At 37.2% G+C, this 12,336-nt stretch overlaps 1 protein-coding gene across 1 annotated transcript in view; it reads left to right on the top strand.

Moving 5' to 3' along the window:
• The first annotated feature begins 3,366 nt into the window (after window positions 1–3,366).
• The window catches only part of LOC139154412 (uncharacterized), a 27,008-nt gene continuing 18,038 nt past the window's right edge, over window positions 3,367–12,336 (top strand). The window contains exon 1 of the mRNA XM_070728996.1: window positions 3,367–3,485. The gene's annotated coding sequence lies outside the window, so the exon portion shown is untranslated. The remainder of the gene's footprint in view (window positions 3,486–12,336) is intronic.

Below are 12,336 nucleotides of genomic sequence, written 5' to 3'. Positions count from 1 at the left end.
TCCTGCCACTAATATATCTGAAGAAGGTTTTATCCCCCTTCTTTTACAGATTTTGCAATTTCTTCCTCTTTTGAGGCTTTAGCAGCATATATTATCTGTTTCACCTCCTTCTGTCTCATTTTATACACCTCTCTATCAGCTATACTTCCAGACTCTTTATACCTCCTATAGGCAGCCTTTTTTTCATTGACTATAGCCCTTACATCATTGCTAAACCATAGCCGTTTCTTCTTCCTTTTACCTTTAGTTATTTGCCTTACATACAGTCCTGTGGCTTTTAAGATGGCCTTTTTTAATACAGTCCACTGGGTGCTCGCTCCTGCCATTTTATCCCTCCCCTTTAATTCATTATTTAAATATTCCCCCATTGCGTTAAAATTTGTTTTTCTGAAATCCAATACTTTGGTTGCAGTATAGGATTGCTCACAATTAGTTTTTACATCAAACCACAAACATAGATGGTCACTGCAACCTAAATTTTCTCCCACCTTGACCTCTGAAACCCAATTCCCATTCGTGAAAACTAAATCTAGAATATTCTCCCCTCTAGTTGGTGTCTTAACCAGCTGTGCCAGATCTGCTCCTGTAAAGGCCTCTACTATATTCTTACTTGTGGTGGGAGGGCGCCACAATGTAGTTGCACCCAGGTGGCTGGTCTTGCGCCTTGGGGGCAATGAGCTATGTGTGCTTGGTGGCCTGGCATTGATTTGTCAGCCCCGAGAAGACCTGCGAGCTCTTCACCTCGCTTGGCCAGCCACGCAAGTGGCCTGGTCTGAAATCCTTCTGTGGATTTTTTGGAGGGATGCCATTTCCCCTAGGGCCATTCACAAGGTCAGGAGAAAGGTTAATAAGGCCATTGGCAAGTGGGTTAGAGAGTTGGGTGGGGTAGTGGTTTCCCATCCCAATATCACTATTGATCAGCCTGGGCTTTGCTGTGCTGACGGCGTTCACCTGTCAGAACAGGGGAACACCATCTTTTTACAGGACCTGCAGAGGTCCCTGCGTGAGCTAGCGCAGATAGGGGGGAGTCAGGGGGCCAAGATAGAGATCTGGCCCCCCTCCGTGGCAAGTTAGGGGCGGAAATTGGGAGGGGTTTAGCAACTGCGTGTTCTCCGTTGGGCATCCTTGGGGATGATTGGCAGATTCTCTCCAAGGGCTCATGATGGCTTTTAAACCGGCCTGAGCAATTGGGGAGAACTTGCCTCTGGGTCTCACCCATTTCAATTCCCTTCCAGGGATTGGACAGTGAGACCTCCCACATGCATGGCATGGCTGGGATTCAGGTGAGAGCATGGCCCCTTCACCTGGATCAGCATGGAGCTACGCCCTAAGTTGCCTGTATCTGACATTATTCAAAATTAATAAAATTTATTTTTTTAGAAAAGCAACTACACAATGGAAAATGTATTTTGAAAATCATTAAATCTCAGATTATGTTACATTGATACAGTTCTACAGAGGAATCATTGAGTCTGTCATCTGCACCTCTATATCTGTCTGGTTTGGTGCTGCAACCCAACAGGATCGACACAGACTTCAGAGGATAATCAGAACTGCAGAAAAAACAATTGCTGCCAACCTGCCTTCCATTGAGGACCTGTATACTGCACGAGTCAAAAAGAGGGCGGGAAAAATATTTACTGACCCCTCACATCCTGGACACAAATTGTTTCAACTCCTACCCTCAAAACGTCGCTAGAGAGCACTGCACACCAAGACAACTAGACACAAGAACAGTTTTTTTCCGAACGCCATCACTCTACTAAACAAATAATTCCCTCAACACTGTCAGACTTTCTACTAAATCTACACTTCTATTCTACTAGTTTTTCTCATCATTCCTATCACCCATTTCCTCCCATGTTGACTGTATGACTGTAACTTGTTGCTTATATCCTAAGATTTTTATTAATATTGCTTCTTTATTGCTTATTTGACCCCTATGACAATCATTAAGTGTTGTACCACATGATTCTTGACAAATGTATATTTTATTTTATGTACGCTGAGGGCATATGCACCAAGACAAATTCCTAGTGTGCCCAATCACACTTGGCCAGTAAAATTCTATTCTATTCTTTCTATTTGCACATTTTTTAAAAGGTGCAAAACCAGCTGGGAAATAGCAATATAACCTATAAATTTTCCTTTGTGGAACATTATCTATAATTAAGTTTTCTATTGTTCAAGTGTCAAGGTGTCTTTTTTTGTTTGATCATTTGCTTTCTGATATATCACCTCAAACACATGTGGCATTTGTTTCTGTGCCTGTAAAAAGATTTGAAACTCGCCCCGCCCCTAATAAATGCCTTCTGCTTTGCGTGAATTATTGGGTGATTTGTATTTTCAGGTAGGCATAAAAGCCCTTTTGCAAAGATAAAAAGTTCTTATCAGCCCCCTGTCAAATTCAGGATGCCCAGATTTGGAAACAACAATAACCATTTTGTGTATTTCTTTATTAGATTTGATAGTGTATCTTTAATGGGGCTCATAAAATAATAATACATTACTTTAAACAAACTTCCAGCAGCAGTGGTTAGTAAATCCACAGTAACTGAATTTAAACATGCCTGGGATAAACACATATCTATCCTAAGATAAAATACAGGAAGTAGTATAAGGGCAGACTAGATAGAACATGAGGTCTTTTTCTGCGGTCAATCTTCTATGTTTCTATGTTTCTAAATACTGTACTTTAGGAAAGGCTATTTAAATTTGATTTTATTTTTATAGGGAAGGGGTACAAGATATTTCTTTTAAGTTGCTTCTCATTTCTACCATATCAGCTCTGTTATATAGGTTGACCAAAGAGATAGTGACTAGGAATTTTTCAAAAACTGAAACTCCTGGTCCCAGGCCAACACTCTCCGTATATAACACATCTGTTAAAATAAGTGAGTATAATAAGAGTAAAAAATACTTCAGCTGGAATGTTTTTAGATTCTCCATCCAATTTAAAAAAAGCTTTGTGTTTTCCTTCTGAGCCCAAACCACAATTTTTTTTAAAGGAGAGAGGAACATAAATTAGTACTGGATATTATGGGAAGGAGGTCACTTGTACCTTGGAAAAATATAATTTGCTCACTTTTAATATGTTGTACTAATAAAGCATATCATACCTCTTTATACAGTAATGTATAGACTGCCATTAAGATGGCCAGTCTATACATTAAGTTTGAACTTAAAATATAACAAAAAGTAATTCTACATTCTATTTTAAGCAGTAAATGAGAGAGCATGCTAAAATTCAACCTAATCACTTTAGGCTCTATGTAGATAGTTTTGCTGATACTCCACGTGGAACCAAGCAGTAAGATAATTTGAGAAAATTATAAGAATGAGCTCAGCTGTGTATGGAAGGCCTCTGCTTATTAAGGGAGAGGAGAGTTCATTTCATTTAGTTCACTGCTGGGCTGTTCTCACAGTAGCAGCTTGCATCTTTGGTTGGAGTCAAATATAATACTGTAGAAGAGCTTCAGTTCAAGGTTTGAAGGCTATTTGCTAGTAAAAATATCTAATTTAAAAGGTGGGGGAGTGAGGTTTTAAAGCAGTATTTGATTAGCTTTGAGAATGTCACCTTCAAAAGATTCTCTGCTTTATTATTTCTATATGGTGTGGATCCCTTTTAAACAAAAACAAATGCTTTTTTCTTTGCAATGCTTTTATAAAGAAAATTTAATTTAATAGCATTGTGTATTCAATACTAATTCAGAACTATAAATCCAGGATATTATTCTATATGGTTTTCTATTTGGCTGCAACAAACATTCTTATACAGGAATTTCAAAGCAAAGAACTTAGCCATCTGATCCACTCTTAACTCATTGAAATCTCTACATACTTGTTTTAAAAATCCCAATAGTGTAAATGTTCCTTTACTCTGTTGGCCACAGTATGGGGGTGGGGCACTTGATTAAACAAACAATAATAGAAATCTAGTTTATTCTGCTGGCCGAAATTAAATTGAGTGTGCTTGTTTTAAAATTCCATTATTAGAAATCATGGTTTATTCTATTGGGTGCAACTAAACTGGAGTTTGTTGCTTTAAAACCCAGTAAAGATATGTTCCTTCATTTTGCAGGTAGCCATTAAATTGGGGGTGCTTGCTTAAAAATCTTGGCAATACAAATCTTATTTTATTTTGTTGGCTATAAGTAAATGGGGGTGCTTGCTTTCAGATCCCAGTACTAGACATATTGTTTTATTCTTTTGCCTATAAGTAGTAAATTGGCATTTCTTGCTTTAATAATCCTAGTAATAGAAATTTTGGTTGATTCTGTGGGCAGCCAGGAAACTAGGAGATGCTTGCTTAAAAAATCCCAGTAATAGAAATGCTTTGGTGGTGGTTGCTTTTAAATTCCAGTATAAGAAATCTTGCTTTATTCTATTGAAACAACTGAATGGACAGTGCTTTTTAAAATTCAAAATGAGACCTTCCAAGAGGAAATTAATAGGATTTTAAACATAAAATATTTAAATGGCAATATTACTAATAAGGAGTGATATGGGTGAATTCAGAGAAATTAAAGAAGTATCTATAGAAAGTGCCTAAGCGGTAATAGTTTTAGGTTGAAAGGATGCAACAAAATGGACAATACAAAATTGGTACCGGTACATGGTGGAACACATTCAGTTTGAAATTATTGATATAAAGATGAATATGATTAATGAAAATAAAGTGAAAGAATTGAGATGATGGGACAGGGTTAGAGGTTATATGGTTAGTAGAATTTGAGACCAAGGTATAAAGAATAAACTGGAATCACTATAATTTGTACATATAGTAAGGTTTGTGGTTTAAAATAATATAAAAATGTACACCCTCAGTGGAGGGGTCTGAATGAATTATGATGGGTGATGGGAGTACGCATCACTGTGCACTGTGTTTTATGTAGTGTGTATCTGTCATTATTAAAAATTAATTAAAAAATTTTTTTTAAAAAAGCAACTACACAATGAAAATGTATTTTGAAAATCATTAAATCTCGGATTATGTTACATTTGCACATTTTTAAAAAGGTGCAAAACCAGCTGGGAAACAGCAATATAACCTATAAGGCTATTTGCAAGTAAAAATATCTAGTTTAAAAGGTGGGGGAGTGGTTTTAAAGCAGTACAGTATTTGATTAGCTTTGAGAATGTCACCTTACTTCAAAAGATTCTTTGCTTTATTATTTCTATGTGGTGTGGATCCCTTTTAAACAAAAACAAATGCTTTGTTCTTTGCAATGCTTTTATAAAGAAATTTTAATTCAATAGCATTGTATATTCAATACTAATTCAGAACTATAAATCCAGGATATTATTCTATATGGTTTTCTATTTGGCTGCAACAAACATTCTTATACGGGAATTTCAAAGCAAAGAACTTAGCCATCTGATCCACTCTTAACTCATTGAAATCTCTGTACTTGTTTTAAAAATCCCAATAGTGTAAATGTTCCTTTACTCCGTTGGCCACATGGGGGCGGGGCACTTGACTTAAACTAACAATAATAGAAATCTAGTTTATTCTGCTGGCCGAAATTAAATTGAGTGTGCTTGTTTTAAAATTCCATTACAGTATTAGAAATGATGGTTTATTCTATTAGGTGCAACTAAACTGGAGTTTGTTGCTTTAAAACCCAGTAAAGATATGTTCCTTCATTCTGCAGGTAGCCATTAAATTGGGGTGCTTGCTTAAAAATCCTGGCAATACAAATCTTATTTTATTTTGTTGGCTATAAGTAAATGGGGGTGCTTGCTTTCAGATCCCTGTACTAGACATATTGTTCTTTTGCCTATAAGTAGTAAATTGGCATTTCTTGCTTTAATAATCCTAGTAATAGAAATTTTGGTTGATTCTGTGGGCAGCCAGGAAACTAGGAGATGCTTGCTTAAAAATCCCAGTAATAGGAATGCTTTGGTGGTGGTTGCTTTTAAATTCCAGTACTGTATAAGAAACCTTGTTTTATTCTATTGAAGCAACTAAATGGACAGTGCTTTTTAAAAACTCCACTAATAGAAAAATAGTTTTATTCTGTTGCTTCAAGTAAATTGGGCTTGCTTTAATTAAAATTGCAATAAGAGAAATGTTGTATGTTGTTGGCTATAAGTAAATTGGAGGTGCTTGCTTTAAAATCCCAGGAATAAAAATTCAGGTTTCTTCTGTTGATAACAACTAAATCGGGTTGGTTGCTTTAAAATTGCAGTAATAAAAATATTGGTTTATTATGTTGGCTAAAATTAAATTGTAATTTGTTATTTTAACACCCAGTAAAATAAAATTCCTTCATTCTGTAGGTAACCAATAAATTGAGGCTGCCTGCTTTAAAATCCCACTAATAAAAATATTGGTTTATTCTGTTAAAGCAATTAAATTGCTGCTGCTAGCTTTAAAATCCCAGTATTAGTCATGTTATTTTATTCTGTTGCCTGTAACTAAGTTGGGCTTTCGGTCTTTAAAATCCCAGTAATAAAAATGTTTTATTTTGTTGCTTACAACTAATTTGGGGGTGCTTGTTTAAAGTGCCAGTATTAGAAAAGTTGGTTTAATCTGTTGCAGCACGGTGTTTATTTATAACACACTAATAGAAACATTGATTTGTTCTGTTGCTGCAACTAAATTGGGCTGCTTGAATTAAAAAGAGAAATAAGAGAATTTTTTTATTTTGTTGGCTAGAATTAAATTGGGGGTGATTGGCTTCAAATCTCATTAAGAAAAATTAGTTTCTCTGTTAGCTGCAACTAACTTGAGGTTTATTAATTTAACATCATTAATAGAAATTTTAGTTCATTGTGTGGGCTGCCATGGAATTGGTAGTGCCTGCTTTAAAATGCCACTAAATGTTTGATATAAGTAAATAGGGCTGCTTGCTTTAAAATATCAGTATTAGACATGTTTTATTCTATTGGCTGCACCTAAGTTGGGCTTTCTTTCTTTAAAATCCCAGTAATAAAAATATAGTTTTATTTTGTTGGCTACAACTAATTTGGGGGTGCTTGCTTTAAAATTTAACTAATAAAAATGTTTGTTCATTCTTTTGCAGTAACTAAATTGGGGTACTTGCTTTGAAATCACAGTAATAGAAATTTATTTTATTCTATGGGCTGCCAAGAAATTGGTGATGCTTGTTTTAAAATGACCCTAATAGAAATGTTATTTTATTTTGTTGGATATAAATGGGGCTACTTGCTTTAAAATCCCAGTATTAATCATGTTGTTTTATTCTGTAGCAGCAACTAAATAAGGGAATGCTTACTTTAAAATCCCAGTAACAGAAACAGTAGCAGCTACTAAATTTGTGGTTCTTGCTTTAAAATGCCACTAATAAAAATCTTGTTTTATTCTATTGCAGCAACTCAACTACAGCTGTTTTCAAATTCCACTAATAAAAATGTAGTTTTATTTTGTTGGCTTATAAGTAAATAGTGGGGCTTGCTTTAAAATTCTAGTTTTAAAAATGTTGGTTTATTCCGGTACAGATGAAATTGGAGATGCTGGTTTTAAAATTCTGCTAATAGCAATATTATTTTATTCCACTGCAGCAACTCAATTGGGGACGTTTGCTTTAATATAAATTTTGGTTCATTCTGTGGGCTGCCATGAAATTGGAGATGCTTGCTTTAAAATGTTGCTAATAGCAATATTATTTTATTCCACTGCAGCAACTCAATTGGGGACGTTTGCTATAAAATGCTACTAATAGAAATGTTTTATTCTCTTGAGACAACTCAATTTGTGTGGTTATTTAAAAATCTCTTAATGGAAACATTGTTTCATTCTGTTGCCATTATTATATTATACACTATTAAGCCAGAAGATAGGCTTAAAATACAGAAGGATCTTGACAGACTGGAACATTGATTGCGCCCTATCTAGCAAAATGAAATTCAATGGTGAAAAAAGTAAGGTTCTACATTTAGGCAAGAAAAACAAAATGCACAGGTACAGTATATGTGGCACCTTGCTCAGTAGTAGTAACTCTGAGAGGGATCTTGGAGTCCTAGTGGACAACCATTTAAATATGAGCCAGCAGTATGTAGCAGCTGCCAAAACAGCCAACATAGTTCTAGGCTGCATCAACAGATGGATAGAATCAAGATCATGTGAGGTGTTAATACCACTTTATAATACTGCATTCAGTTTTGGTCACCATGATGTAAAAAAGATGTTGAGACTCTAGAAAAAGTGCAGAGAAGAGCAACAAAGATGATGAGGGGACTGGAAGCTAAACTATGAAGAACAGTTGCAGGAACTGGGTATGTCTAGTTTAATGAAAAGGATTAGGGGAGACATGATAGCAGTATTCCAATATCTCAGGGGCTGCCACAAACAAGAGGGACCTAAGCTATTTTCCAAAGCACCTGAGGGTAGGACAAGAAGTAATGGCTGAAAACTAATCAAGGAGAGAAGTAAATTGGAATTAAGGAGAAATTCCTGATAGAACAATTAATCAGTGGAAAAATTTGCCTCCAGAAGTTGTGAATGCTCCAACATTGGAGGTTTTTAAGATGATATTGGATAACCATTTGTTTGGTGTAGGGTTTCCTGCCTAAGAAGGTAGCTGGACTAGAAGGCCTCTAAGGTCCCTTCCAATTATTTATATTATATTATATTATGTTATGTTATGTTATGTTATGTTATATTATACAGTATTATATTATACTATACTATACTATACTATACTATACTATACTATACTATACCATACCATACCATACCATGTTATGTTATGTTATGTTATATTATATTATATTATATTATATTATACATTGTGTGCGTGTTTTGCTTTAAAATCCCAGTACCGTATTAGAAATGTTGATTTATTCTGTTGCAAAAACTAAATTGGAAGTACAGTGGTACCTCTACTTACGAACGTCTCTACATACGAACTTTTTGAGATGCGAACCCGGTGTTTAAGATTTGTTTGCCTCTTCTTAAGAACCATTTTTACCTTACGAACCCAAGCCTGAGTGCGTGCACTCTCTTACCGCGCGTGCGCTCTCTTACTGTCATTTATCTATCTATCTATCATCTATCTATCCATCCATCCACCCACCCACTATCATCTATCTATCTATTCATTCATCCCTCTATCCATCTGTCATCTATCTATCATCTATCCATTTATCTATCTATCATCTATCCTTCTATCCATCTATCATCTATCTATCTATCCATCTATCTATCATCTCTCTCTCTCTCTCTCTCTCTATCATCTATCTATCCATCTATCCATCATCTATCTATCTATCTATCTATCTATCCATCCATCATCTATCCATCTATCATCTATCTATCCATCTGTCCATCTGTCCATCTGTCCATCTATCCATCTATCCATCTATCCATCTATCCATCTATCCATCTATCCATCTATCCATCTATCCATCTATCTATCATCTATCTATCCATCTACATCGCTCCGTCCTGTGAGGAAGCATGAGTTGTGCAGCAGGGTTGCCAATCATCTTACAAAAGATGCCCAAAGAATAACACACAGTTGCTACTGATACCCTTTCCACCCCGTTTCTGCCATACAGTGACCAATATAGGCATCAAATTGTTAAATCAAAACCTATTTACCAACAGATGCACCCCCTGATCATGATTCCATCTCGTTTGCCCAGGATGGAGTAGGTGAAAAATCAATCTGAATAAATATTTAAAGATTGCCAAAAATTCCTACTTGGCCCCAATTGGGTGAACCATTAAACACCCTGGATTGAGCAGAGGGTAGGTGGGTGTCTGCAGGGCGGCACATGAGAGAGGAGGCATGGGTGGTGCAACAGGCCCTGAAATAGGGTGATAGCCACGCCTATGCCTCCCAAGGGTCCTGCATGACCCCGAACCGGAAATGACGTAGGTGAGCCCCAAGGATACCCCCTTCACACCGCTCCGTCCGGTGAGGAAACATGAGTTGTGAAGCGGGGGTGCCAATCATCTTACAAAAGATGCCCAAAGAAGAACATACAGTTGCTACTGATACCCTTTCCGCCCCGTTTCTGCCACAGTGGGGGGTCAGATCTCTATCTTGCCCACCTGTTCCCACACCTAAGCTTGTCCCAGCTCACGCAGGCACCACTGCAGGTCTGTGGAAAAGTGCCAGTCCCTACCTCTGCACTACATTGACCCAGTGTAGGCTAGGGGATTTTAAATAAATACCCGGGTGTCTGTTCACTGTGCCACCCATTGCTATGTCAACCCGTATCCTTGTCCCATCCACCACCGTTGGTATGATGGCGCCTTTACGCCCCCTCCATTGAAGGGTATCAAAAACCACAGAAAGGCCGTAGACCCCGTACGTCCTGTGGGTTTACCATGACATGACATCCCTGTGCCAAGTTCTTCTCAACAAATTGTCTGTCGAGCCATATGCTTACAACAGGTTGGCAGTGGCGCTTTTTGACAGGGCCAGCATGTTACCCCCGCAATCTGGATCCTCAATATTATTATTATTAAATTGATTAAATCATATGGGTAAAGTTAATCCATTTGCTAACATTAAAGAAAGCATTGGCATTAGACGATCAGCATGACACTTAACTTGCCTTCCTAAATTATTTTAAACCCTGAATGAGCAAACAAAACTACTTGAATGTGTTTTCTGATTTTTCTGGTGATTTTAATGAGGGAAGAGGAGTTTCCCAACAGGAATGCAGGAGCACTGGACAGTGGCTACGGTGCACAGCTTGCCCATCGGCGGGGGTGAAGCAAGAAAGCAACGGTTTTCCAGTCAGTTAACAGGGAATATGTATATGTGGGCAGACAGAGTGCTGCCACATGGCATAGGCTGGGATGCAGGGTACCCAGAAGTAGGGGACGGGGCCACGGCATAAAATTAAACAAACAAACAAACAAACAAATAAATAAATAAAATACATACATACATACATACATACATACATAGATACATACATACATACATACATAAATGATAATATCATTGGACAATAACCTCAATTTAATAATACCAATAATACCAATAACTAAGATTATTATTCACTAATAAATAATTAATAGAATGTTTAATTCATTTTAAGCTTAAACAGCTAGTAAATAACAGTGAAGTGGGTCTTTCAGGAACACTCTAAAGGAGCTGGGCTAGCATGGCTTCATCTCTTGGGGGAGGGGTTGTGCCTGCAATTAACCCCTTTATCCTCCCCTGGAGCAATGATTTAGCTTGTCACATATCAAAGCAAAGGCCTTCATCTCAAGCTAAAACTGGAGGTAGATGCCAGGGTTTTCTGGCAAAATGATATCTCGTAGTCATTGCAGTGGCATGGGCATTAAAGTCACCACCTATTTCCAGAAACGACAATCTAGCTGCACCCAAGAATATTACTTTCACCATTCATGCCAACATAATGATAAATGTGCACCACTGTTTCAGGCTCCGATACACAATGGAAATACACAGGAGCTAGCCCAGATAAATATTCTATAATAACACTGTCCATTCCGTATTAACACACAAGAGCAATTTGGCATTTCAGAACAATAACAGTTATTGTTTCTATTGTATCATAAGTCCCTTTAGAGACCAAGACAATGAGCCAGAGATCTTACAATATTTTCTTCATACTTAGATTATTTTGAGAAATTCTTCTGTTTTCAACTTTTGTTTGTTTACTTCTCGAAGAGATAAAATAAAGGCCTGCTGTACTTAATTCAGTATAAAAGACCATAATTAATGCCCAAGAAATATACAATCCAATTTTATATACCAGTTTTATAAAAGTTCAGCTATTTCTGATAGATCTAAGCTCTGAATTTATCCAAATACGAACTGAATAATCAAATTATCACAGATAATCCCCATTCGGTTAAAGACCTTGGTATACTGTACTAATAACAAAAGATTGAAGTGCCAAAGCCCACTGCAACAATATAGCCAAGAAGGCTTCAAGAGTTGTAAACCTAATCCTACGTAGCTTCTGCTCTGGCAATCTCACACTACTTACCAGAGCTTACAAAACTTTTGCCAGACCCATCCTCGAATACAGCTCATCTGTTTGGAACCCATATCGCATCTCAGACATTAACACCCTTGAAAATGTCCAAAGATACTTCACCAGAAGAGCCCTTCACTCCTCCACTCGAAATAGAATACCCTGTGAGACTAGACTTTCAATCCTGGGCCTAGAAAGTTTAGAACTAAGACGCCTTAAACAAGATCTAAGTCAGCGTTTCCCAACCGGTGTGCCGCGGCACACTAGTGTGCCGCGAGACACAGCCAGGTGTGCCGCCAAGCTCCTAGGGAAAAAGGAGAGCTTAAGGAGAGCCCTGCCCAGCTGGAGATTCCCTGGCAGCACCAGGTAGAAGCCGGCAATGCAGCATCCTTTTCCAGTGCC

The sequence above is a fragment of the Erythrolamprus reginae genome, chromosome Z, assembly GCF_031021105.1.
Source record: "Erythrolamprus reginae isolate rEryReg1 chromosome Z, rEryReg1.hap1, whole genome shotgun sequence".
NCBI lineage: Eukaryota > Metazoa > Chordata > Lepidosauria > Squamata > Dipsadidae > Erythrolamprus > Erythrolamprus reginae.
This window is presented reverse-complemented; position numbering and strand designations above follow the sequence as displayed.